The sequence below is a fragment of the Balaenoptera physalus genome (assembly GCF_965194825.1).
Source record: "Balaenoptera physalus genome assembly, chromosome: 11".
Lineage (NCBI taxonomy): Eukaryota > Metazoa > Chordata > Mammalia > Artiodactyla > Balaenopteridae > Balaenoptera > Balaenoptera physalus.
This window is the reverse complement of record NC_138896.1, coordinates 21,760,635-21,771,776: the sequence shown is the minus strand read 5'-3', so window position 1 is coordinate 21,771,776 and position 11,142 is coordinate 21,760,635.

The window sequence follows — 11,142 nt, the reverse complement described above, 5'->3', positions numbered from 1 at the left end:
CCATGGATTCCCCCGGCCGTTGGCCGCAGCTTCCTCCAAAAACGTCGGCTTCCTCTTTCACGTCCAGGAATACGACTGAAAACCAGTGTGCCTTCTTTCCCTTTGGTTTTCTATCAAGAGAAAGCGTCTCATTCTGTTTATTAAGGGTGGAAAGCAACAACAATAACCAAATTCTCCTGAGAGAAGCTACACTTGGAACTTAACCTTTTAAAGGGGTTGGGGGTTGGGGGCGGGGAGGGAGAGAGGGCGCAAGAGGAACGAAAGAAGAGAAGAACGCCCTGGTTCCCGGTGGCCGGTTAGCTCAGTTGGTTAGAGCGTGGTGCTAATAACGCCAAGGTCGCGGGTTCGATCCCCGTACTGGCCACTTCTTTCGGTCACCGCTGCAGGGACTCTTCACCTGCTAACTCTGCTCAGAGGAAATTTCTTGCTTCTTAACCTACACACGAATGCGAGGAGTGTAGAGTCCTCTCTACAATAATAACACGCTCCAAATCCACCCACCTCCCTCGCGTACCTTTTATCCACTCCTTAGCCAACTCGGCTCTCGTCCTACCACAACGTGAACATTCTTCCCGGCAGGCAGTGTTCTCTTTCCTCCGGGACCAGTGGCTGAGGACAGAGAGACGTGCAGGGCCAGAGGGCACAAGAGTGGCAGCTCGACCTAACACGAAAACTGGGCGGGAAAAGGTGGAAAAGATTACTCGCAACCTTTTGTTACAAGCTTATTCGCTTTTAAATTATCTTTCCAAAGTAGTTGCGCAATCAACGTCCTGTCTCAAATCCTCAAGAGATACAAAGTAAAGAGGCGTTCTTCAAAGGTCGTTCTTTCCACGTCTCTGACGACTCGAGATTGCCCTGTGAGGAAGGACCTCGCCAGGTGGACTGGTTCAGGATACTTCCTGTTCCCTCCATGTCGGCAGCACTTTGAACACTTTGAGCAAGAAACACAAAACACAGACTTCTCTTTTCTTTTCTTTTAAGGACAGGAATCGAATCTGGATTCCTTAGACAGACGTGCATCTCATATCGTTGCTTCTGACTTGAAAGGACAGTTCAGTATCATGGTAACTTCTCTGATCTTTGTGGGAAGTCCTTCCCCAGACTTGTACAGTTTCCCTACCTGCGTGCGCTGACCAGTGCTAAGCTCCACGTGGAGTGCTTTCTGGAGGTTTCTCTTCTCACGGCTCTCTCCTTTCCGGTACTCTGTCCTGCCAGCTCTAGCTGCCTTGGTCTCCTGGACTATCCGCCCCGTCACTTCAACTCAGGGAGTTCACCAGCCTCCGCCTGGGTTCCTGTTGCATGCACTGGGGCCTGGAAACTCTCTCAAGGCAGTAAGGACTAGGGTGCCGTCCTAGATCTCACCTCATTCCCAGCAAAATCGCTCATTCCTTTTTTTCTGTCAGGGAGTACCATCCTTCTTTGCCTGATGTTTGGTGTCTTGAAAACTGTTTCGTCTATTTTGTCAGGTTTTGCTTCTTTCAAGCAGGAGGGTGTATCTGATCCTTGAGATTTCGTCTTAGCTGGAAACAGGACTTTCTGCCCTTTGGAGGACGAAGGGGGAAAGCTGAGGCCTCTTCGGTGTGTGCTGCGGGTTGCAGGCTCCGGGGGAGCAGAGAGGGGCGGGCTGGTTAGTGCAGCGGCCTGTCTCAGGGCAGTTGGCATTGCCTTTCTGGGAAACGTGGGGCCTCATGTTGCGTGTGGCAAGCAGTGTGCACAGGTATTGCACTGGGCCTCCAGGCTCCAACTGGGCCAACTGTCTGGAGGGCTCAGGTTACAAGGCCTCAGCGCCGGTCAGATGGTCTCCTCTGGTGTGTGAGTGTGATGTGTGTGTGTGTTGAGGGGCGTTGGGGGGGGGGGGTTGGGCCAGGGCTGTTTGCGGGAGAGGAGGGCTCTTGTGTGAGAGCAGGGCTGAGTCCAGGAGTGCTGAGGGGCCGAGGCCGCCAAAACGGGCATTCGGATCTCTGTCCGGCTGGCGGGCTGAAGGTGGGAGTTTTCTGATGAGGGGGTGGGAGCCTTGGAGGGCGTGGGGTCCGGGCGCTCTTTCCTTACCGCCGCCCCGCTGTCGCCCGCGGGGCATCGGAACACCTACGTGCTCCGTCAGTGCCTCCCCGTGGGTGAATTCCGGTCGTCCTCTCGGTGGCCTGGTGATGACTGCCACTTAGCACAGCCTCAGAGGCTGAGACTGGATGAATCACTGGGACCCGCCCAGCACCTGAGTCCACCGGGATGAGCCCGCTCCGTCCTTCCTTCCCTTGCTGCCTCTAGTCCCCTTTCTTTCTCTCTCTCTCCCCCCCCCCACACACGCCCGTCTCTCCTTTCCATTAGGTTACTACTTCTCTGTGGTACCCTTTTCCCAATACTTTATTGAAGTATATTTTTAAACGAAAAGAGTTTATGTGTAGTTTGAGCTGATAAACTTTGCCGATGTGTCCTACTCCCATGTGACCACCATCCAGCTGGAGACTGAGAACATTCCCATTAGTCCAGAAAATCGCCTTATGCCCCCTTACCAGTCAATATTGCATCCTGCAAGCTAATCGCTGTCTGATTTCTAGCACCAGACAGTTTGCCTGCTCTTGAACTTCATAGAAGTGGAATCATACAGCATATCCTATTGTGAGGCATTTTGGGGGTCCAGCATGATAATTTTGAGAGTGATCTGAGTCCTTACACGTGCAATGTCACAGAACTTTGTTCCTCTTATTGCTGGGAAGTTTATTCTTTCGATTCTATAGACAAACCAAAATGTATCTGCATATACGCGGACACATGACATAGCTCATGATGTTCATAGTGGGAAAAAAGGAGCTCAGCGGGACGGCCTGTCAGCAGAGTGGCGCAGCGGGAGCGTGCTGGGCCCATAACCCAGAGGTCGATGGATCGAAACCATCCTCTGCTAAGCTTCCTTCTTCTAACGCCCAGTTCTTTTCTCCTGGATCGCAGGCACAACATAGCATGAAGAAATCCCGTCAACTTACAGATGCACCTTCTTCTTCGACCACCTCTAGAATCCATTGCCAGCCCCTACCTAATCGTTGTAAACCAGTTAGCGTTTTCCTTTCCCCTCCTTTTCCTTTTCTTTTCTTTTCTTTTCTTTTTTTCTTTTTTCTTTTGCCAGTTGGGAGGGGGGGACGGAGGTGGGGAACAATCCATCCTCCTCACTCATTTCAAAAGAGAGGCGAATCTCTAGCCCTTCTCACTCGAGAATAGTTAAAAAATTTACCGTTCGTTTCCAATGGATCAGTATTATTTCTTCCAGGAAATAAAATACACACTTCACTCCAGTTAGGGTTTTATATTTTCTTTACACTCGAAAGAAAAACATTTTTTCCTGATTTCTGCCCGATGACTATGTTGCATTTTTACTTGGGCGCGAGTCTCCTACCCTTTGTCGCCTCTTTTTTCGCTCCTATGCATGATTTATCAAATTTAGATCAAGTTAATGCGAATGTTTTGTGAATCCTTTTTGAAAGCAATACATGTTGCAATTACCATGAAGACACCATTCGCGTGCACTCTATGGGGAAAACAGAAGCAAAGGAGTTAAATGTGAAATGGCAGGAGAAAATGAAATGAATGTGTTAAAATAAAAAGATCTGTGCATCACTATCTAACTGTCAAGCTCAGGGGGGAAAAACACACACATGGACGTCTTAGGAAAAAAATTTTTTTTCCGTTTTTTGAGGAAAACTTTTTAGTGAAAGTGCTCTTTAATGGGTCCTTACATTATGACAAGGAAGTATAAATTCCTCCAAACAGGAAGCACCCTAAGTAATGAGAATTTTAAAAAATCAAATGGAAAAATAGAAATAAGGTGAAGATGGGGGTAGAGGGACCTGTTCTCTTCCTTTACCTGTTGCTTTGAAGGTGTTCTTATTTGGGCGTCCACTAAACCAACACTCTTCAACTTATTTTGCCTGCTTACCCTCTAAATTGTTCAGAGGAGGGAATAGCCAGGTTCTGACCAAAACTCTGGGTCCTTTGGCTCTGCAACTTGTGCCACCATGTGATGGAAGGGAGGGTTTACGCCTTCAAGACACCTTTCCTATGGGTCCCCAAGAGGTCGAGGCCACATCACTTCCATGTGTGAGATGTGATGAGATAAGCAGTAAATCACGCTCTAAGAGTAGACAGCAATTGCTCTCAGCCAGCCACGCAAGAACACTCGAGTATCTGGGAAGGACATGAAATACCTGACCAAAGCGAGTGGGAGGTGGGAGGAACTGAAGCAGGAATGCTGCACGCGCTGCTTTTGGCGTTTGCACCAGGAACTTTTCTTGTTCTGGAAAAGCGGGCAAATGAACTGAATTATAGACTTCGTCCCTGGTGACTGCGGAGTTTACTCCACGGGACCCCGACATTTCCTAGCGAGGGTTCCCTGAGGACTTTGCTGGGCGCGCTGCTCCTCGGCTTTCTCTGCGGTTCCTGGTCTGGCCGAGAGCTCGGATCCTCTTCTGCCTATTCGGAAATAGCGGTCGTCCTAGGAATTGCTGGGGTCGTTTAGTTTTGGAGAGAGCCCGGGATGGAAGAGGCGAGGAGAAAAGAAATGTGAACAGGAAAACTTAGCTCTAGTGTTTAAGGAAGATGGAAAAAGCGAGAGCACTGTGCCCCAGAGCAACTCAGCTACAGCGTTGCTACTCTGGAGATAGCCAGATCCAGTAGGAGACAGTGAAACATTTTCCTAAAATGTATCTTCCTGATCGCGCGCTGGCTCTCGATGGATGTGAACGGATTCTACTTTCACATTCCCTTGCAAATCATGCCTTTTTATTACTTTTTATACAACATTTTACTGTGGCACGTTACTTCAGGGGTAAAAATATTCCCTGTTGACAAGAAAAAACAAATGGGAATATAGGTGTCTCCAAAGTCTCACCTGTAAACAAGACACAGGGCTGCGTCTCCTTTGTGTATTTTATACAATTTCACAGAGGAGAAAGTGACAAATTCTTCATCTACTTCCAACTACGAACACTACAGTTTTAACGAAAGGGAACATACATATATATCACAGAAAGTTAGTGCTTTAATATTTTTACACTTATTCAGACTCGTAAAAAAATTATTCTCCTTGACTCTCTCAAATAGAAATCCATATTTTGGAAAAATAATTTTTATGTAGTTACTAGACCCCTGCTCACTATCACTCCTACTTATTGCCACCGTTTGTTAAATTTAGATTAACAGTGGAAATGTATTGAAGATTCTACTTTGAATAACGCACCTTAAATAATCATAAAAGCACCTATTGTAAGCCACACACTTATTCAAAACTAATGGTCTTTTTGCTAATTTTCAACGAATTCTTCTTATTCCAGCCATAAGAAGTTTTCATCCACAAATGCATGAATTGATGGGAGGAAATATTCCCTGCCTTTTCACTAAAAGATGTCTTACCAATGCAGTTCTACTTTATATATAACAACTTCCTTATCAAAATTAGCTATTAGTATCTTTTACTGAATGCTCTTACTAAATGTGAAGGTAATTCAAGTCAGAAAAAAAAAACCACTTAAACACAGATTTATAGTCACTGGAAATAACTGAAATTTAGATTTCAGTTAATGTAAATAAATACTTTCTATTGCATAGTGACATGATTGGGTAATTGAGCATAAAAATACATAGTATTAGGATAAAATTCTGTGGCAGAAATAGAATGAGAATATGTTTGTGAGAGAAAACATATTCTCGAAATTTTTTAAACTGTAAAACCTCAGTAAGAAGGGCTTTTCGACGGAGGATGAGGGGAGGGGGGGAAGCGGAAGGGAAGGGGGAGAGGAGGGAGACGGGGAGGAGAGCTGTAAGGCCCAAACTGAGATCTGAGGAACGTGTAGAGAATGAAGACAGGTGAAGTGAGGGCACAGGTGGGGACTAGAGTGTCGCCGGTGAAGAATGAGAAGATTATGGAGCTTGGGGAGAATAGAAAAAAGTTTACCTTGACTGGAAGGCAATGCGAGTACTGAGGAAGGATGACAATTAAGGCTGGAGACACGAGCAGGTTAAAAGATTATCAAAGTGTGAAAGGCTCCCAGGAGGAAAGGGGAAAGAACTGGTTCTGTGTGAAAATTCTCTTAAAATGACTGCACTTTGAAGAATGGTACTGTACAGAAAGATGAAAATGTAAGGTTTTCCCAAAAGCAAGACTTTTTAAAAGTATTCAAAAGCACTTTTCTGCTGTGGGACGAGGTGGCCGAGTGGTTAAGGCGATGGACTGCTAATTCATTGTGCTCTGCACGCGTGGGTTCGAATCCCACCCTCGTCGATATTTCTAGGGGTGGGGGCTGTGACATTTGCTCTTTTATGTATCTTGACAAAACAATTGTGCATTGCACAAGTTTCCTGCTTCAGTTCCTCCCACCTCCCACTCGCTTTGGTCAGGTATTTCATGTCCTTCCCAGATACTCGAGTGTTCTTGCGTGGCTGGCTGAGAGCAATTGCTGTCTACTCTTAGAGCGTGATTTACTGCTTATCTCATCACATCTCACACATGGAAGTGATGTGGCCTCGACCTCTTGGGGACCCATAGGAAAGGTGTCTTGAAGGCGTAAACCCTCCCTTCCATCACATGGTGGCACAAGTTGCAGAGCCAAAGGACCCAGAGTTTTGGTCAGAACCTGGCTATTCCCTCCTCTGAACAATTTAGAGGGTAAGCAGGCAAAATAAGTTGAAGAGTGTTGGTTTAGTGGACGCCCAAATAAGAACACCTTCAAAGCAACAGGTAAAGGAAGAGAACAGGTCCCTCTACCCCCATCTTCACCTTATTTCTATTTTTCCATTTGATTTTTTAAAATTCTCATTACTTAGGGTGCTTCCTGTTTGGAGGAATTTATACTTCCTTGTCATAATGTAAGGACCCATTAAAGAGCACTTTCACTAAAAAGTTTTCCTCAAAAAACGGAAAAAAAATTTTTTTCCTAAGACGTCCATGTGTGTGTTTTTCCCCCCTGAGCTTGACAGTTAGATAGTGATGCACAGATCTTTTTATTTTAACACATTCATTTCATTTTCTCCTGCCATTTCACATTTAACTCCTTTGCTTCTGTTTTCCCCATAGAGTGCACGCGAATGGTGTCTTCATGGTAATTGCAACATGTATTGCTTTCAAAAAGGATTCACAAAACATTCGCATTAACTTGATCTAAATTTGATAAATCATGCATAGGAGCGAAAAAAGAGGCGACAAAGGGTAGGAGACTCGCGCCCAAGTAAAAATGCAACATAGTCATCGGGCAGAAATCAGGAAAAAATGTTTTTCTTTCGAGTGTAAAGAAAATATAAAACCCTAACTGGAGTGAAGTGTGTATTTTATTTCCTGGAAGAAATAATACTGATCCATTGGAAACGAACGGTAAATTTTTTAACTATTCTCGAGTGAGAAGGGCTAGAGATTCGCCTCTCTTTTGAAATGAGTGAGGAGGATGGATTGTTCCCCACCTCCGTCCCCCCCTCCCAACTGGCAAAAGAAAAAAGAAAAAAAGAAAAGAAAAGAAAAGAAAAGGAAAAGGAGGGGAAAGGAAAACGCTAACTGGTTTACAACGATTAGGTAGGGGCTGGCAATGGATTCTAGAGGTGGTCGAAGAAGAAGGTGCATCTGTAAGTTGACGGGATTTCTTCATGCTATGTTGTGCCTGCGATCCAGGAGAAAAGAACTGGGCGTTAGAAGAAGGAAGCTTAGCAGAGGATGGTTTCGATCCATCGACCTCTGGGTTATGGGCCCAGCACGCTCCCGCTGCGCCACTCTGCTGACAGGCCGTCCCGCTGAGCTCCTTTTTTCCCACTATGAACATCATGAGCTATGTCATGTGTCCGCGTATATGCAGATACATTTTGGTTTGTCTATAGAATCGAAAGAATAAACTTCCCAGCAATAAGAGGAACAAAGTTCTGTGACATTGCACGTGTAAGGACTCAGATCACTCTCAAAATTATCATGCTGGACCCCCAAAATGCCTCACAATAGGATATGCTGTATGATTCCACTTCTATGAAGTTCAAGAGCAGGCAAACTGTCTGGTGCTAGAAATCAGACAGCGATTAGCTTGCAGGATGCAATATTGACTGGTAAGGGGGCATAAGGCGATTTTCTGGACTAATGGGAATGTTCTCAGTCTCCAGCTGGATGGTGGTCACATGGGAGTAGGACACATCGGCAAAGTTTATCAGCTCAAACTACACATAAACTCTTTTCGTTTAAAAATATACTTCAATAAAGTATTGGGAAAAGGGTACCACAGAGAAGTAGTAACCTAATGGAAAGGAGAGACGGGCGTGTGTGGGGAGGGGGAGAGAGAGAGAAAGAAAGGGGACTAGAGGCAGCAAGGGAAGGAAGGACGGAGCGGGCTCATCCCGGTGGACTCAGGTGCTGGGCGGGTCCCAGTGATTCATCCAGTCTCAGCCTCTGAGGCTGTGCTAAGTGGCAGTCATCACCAGGCCACCGAGAGGACGACCGGAATTCACCCACGGGGAGGCACTGACGGAGCACGTAGGTGTTCCGATGCCCCGCGGGCGACAGCGGGGCGGCGGTAAGGAAAGAGCGCCCGGACCCCACGCCCTCCAAGGCTCCCACCCCCTCATCAGAAAACTCCCACCTTCAGCCCGCCAGCCGGACAGAGATCCGAATGCCCGTTTTGGCGGCCTCGGCCCCTCAGCACTCCTGGACTCAGCCCTGCTCTCACACAAGAGCCCTCCTCTCCCGCAAACAGCCCTGGCCCAACCCCCCCCCCCCAACGCCCCTCAACACACACACACATCACACTCACACACCAGAGGAGACCATCTGACCGGCGCTGAGGCCTTGTAACCTGAGCCCTCCAGACAGTTGGCCCAGTTGGAGCCTGGAGGCCCAGTGCAATACCTGTGCACACTGCTTGCCACACGCAACATGAGGCCCCACGTTTCCCAGAAAGGCAATGCCAACTGCCCTGAGACAGGCCGCTGCACTAACCAGCCCGCCCCTCTCTGCTCCCCCGGAGCCTGCAACCCGCAGCACACACCGAAGAGGCCTCAGCTTTCCCCCTTCGTCCTCCAAAGGGCAGAAAGTCCTGTTTCCAGCTAAGACGAAATCTCAAGGATCAGATACACCCTCCTGCTTGAAAGAAGCAAAACCTGACAAAATAGACGAAACAGTTTTCAAGACACCAAACATCAGGCAAAGAAGGATGGTACTCCCTGACAGAAAAAAAGGAATGAGCGATTTTGCTGGGAATGAGGTGAGATCTAGGACGGCACCCTAGTCCTTACTGCCTTGAGAGAGTTTCCAGGCCCCAGTGCATGCAACAGGAACCCAGGCGGAGGCTGGTGAACTCCCTGAGTTGAAGTGACGGGGCGGATAGTCCAGGAGACCAAGGCAGCTAGAGCTGGCAGGACAGAGTACCGGAAAGGAGAGAGCCGTGAGAAGAGAAACCTCCAGAAAGCACTCCACGTGGAGCTTAGCACTGGTCAGCGCACGCAGGTAGGGAAACTGTACAAGTCTGGGGAAGGACTTCCCACAAAGATCAGAGAAGTTACCATGATACTGAACTGTCCTTTCAAGTCAGAAGCAACGATATGAGATGCACGTCTGTCTAAGGAATCCAGATTCGATTCCTGTCCTTAAAAGAAAAGAAAAGAGAAGTCTGTGTTTTGTGTTTCTTGCTCAAAGTGTTCAAAGTGCTGCCGACATGGAGGGAACAGGAAGTATCCTGAACCAGTCCACCTGGCGAGGTCCTTCCTCACAGGGCAATCTCGAGTCGTCAGAGACGTGGAAAGAACGACCTTTGAAGAACGCCTCTTTACTTTGTATCTCTTGAGGATTTGAGACAGGACGTTGATTGCGCAACTACTTTGGAAAGATAATTTAAAAGCGAATAAGCTTGTAACAAAAGGTTGCGAGTAATCTTTTCCACCTTTTCCCGCCCAGTTTTCGTGTTAGGTCGAGCTGCCACTCTTGTGCCCTCTGGCCCTGCACGTCTCTCTGTCCTCAGCCACTGGTCCCGGAGGAAAGAGAACACTGCCTGCCGGGAAGAATGTTCACGTTGTGGTAGGACGAGAGCCGAGTTGGCTAAGGAGTGGATAAAAGGTACGCGAGGGAGGTGGGTGGATTTGGAGCGTGTTATTATTGTAGAGAGGACTCTACACTCCTCGCATTCGTGTGTAGGTTAAGAAGCAAGAAATTTCCTCTGAGCAGAGTTAGCAGGTGAAGAGTCCCTGCAGCGGTGACCGAAAGAAGTGGCCAGTACGGGGATCGAACCCGCGACCTTGGCGTTATTAGCACCACGCTCTAACCAACTGAGCTAACCGGCCACCGGGAACCAGGGCGTTCTTCTCTTCTTTCGTTCCTCTTGCGCCCTCTCTCCCTCCCCGCCCCCAACCCCCAACCCCTTTAAAAGGTTAAGTTCCAAGTGTAGCTTCTCTCAGGAGAATTTGGTTATTGTTGTTGCTTTCCACCCTTAATAAACAGAATGAGACGCTTTCTCTTGATAGAAAACCAAAGGGAAAGAAGGCACACTGGTTTTCAGTCGTATTCCTGGACGTGAAAGAGGAAGCCGACGTTTTTGGAGGAAGCTGCGGCCAACGGCCGGGGGAATCCATGGAAGTATGTGCTGCTGTGTAAATGGCTGGCAGTCAGCCCCTGAACTAGGCGTGAGTGCAGGCTCTGTCATACAAGACGGAATATGGTGCCTGAAGGGTATTCCGACGGGTCCGATTGTCGATGCTCGCGGAGTCCCCCAGGTTTCCGGGTGAGACTTGGTTGGCGTTCGGGAGCCGTTCGTAACCAGCCGCCTGCCTGGTTTCTCGGAAGGTTCCTGAGAGGTTCAGGAGGATGCTTCAAAAAGCAAACTCCGGAGAGGTGAGATGTTTCCGCCCGGTTTCGAACCGGGGACCTTTCGCGTGTGAGGCGAACGTGATAACCACTACACTACGGAAACTGCGCTTCCCTTGCTTGTGCTTATTCCCCCCACCCCCAGCCCCCCGCTGGTGTGTCTAAGAGAGAAGAGACTTTCTGGCTAGCCCAGGTTCGGCCACGTTGAATTGCTTCTCTCTTCCAGGAAATGATCGGGATTACTGCGCTTTTGTATTAAAACCAATAATACTAAAGTCAATGAGTCACACCAGGCAAATACTACCCTTAAGCGAAGAATTCCTTTCCAAAGGCAGGAC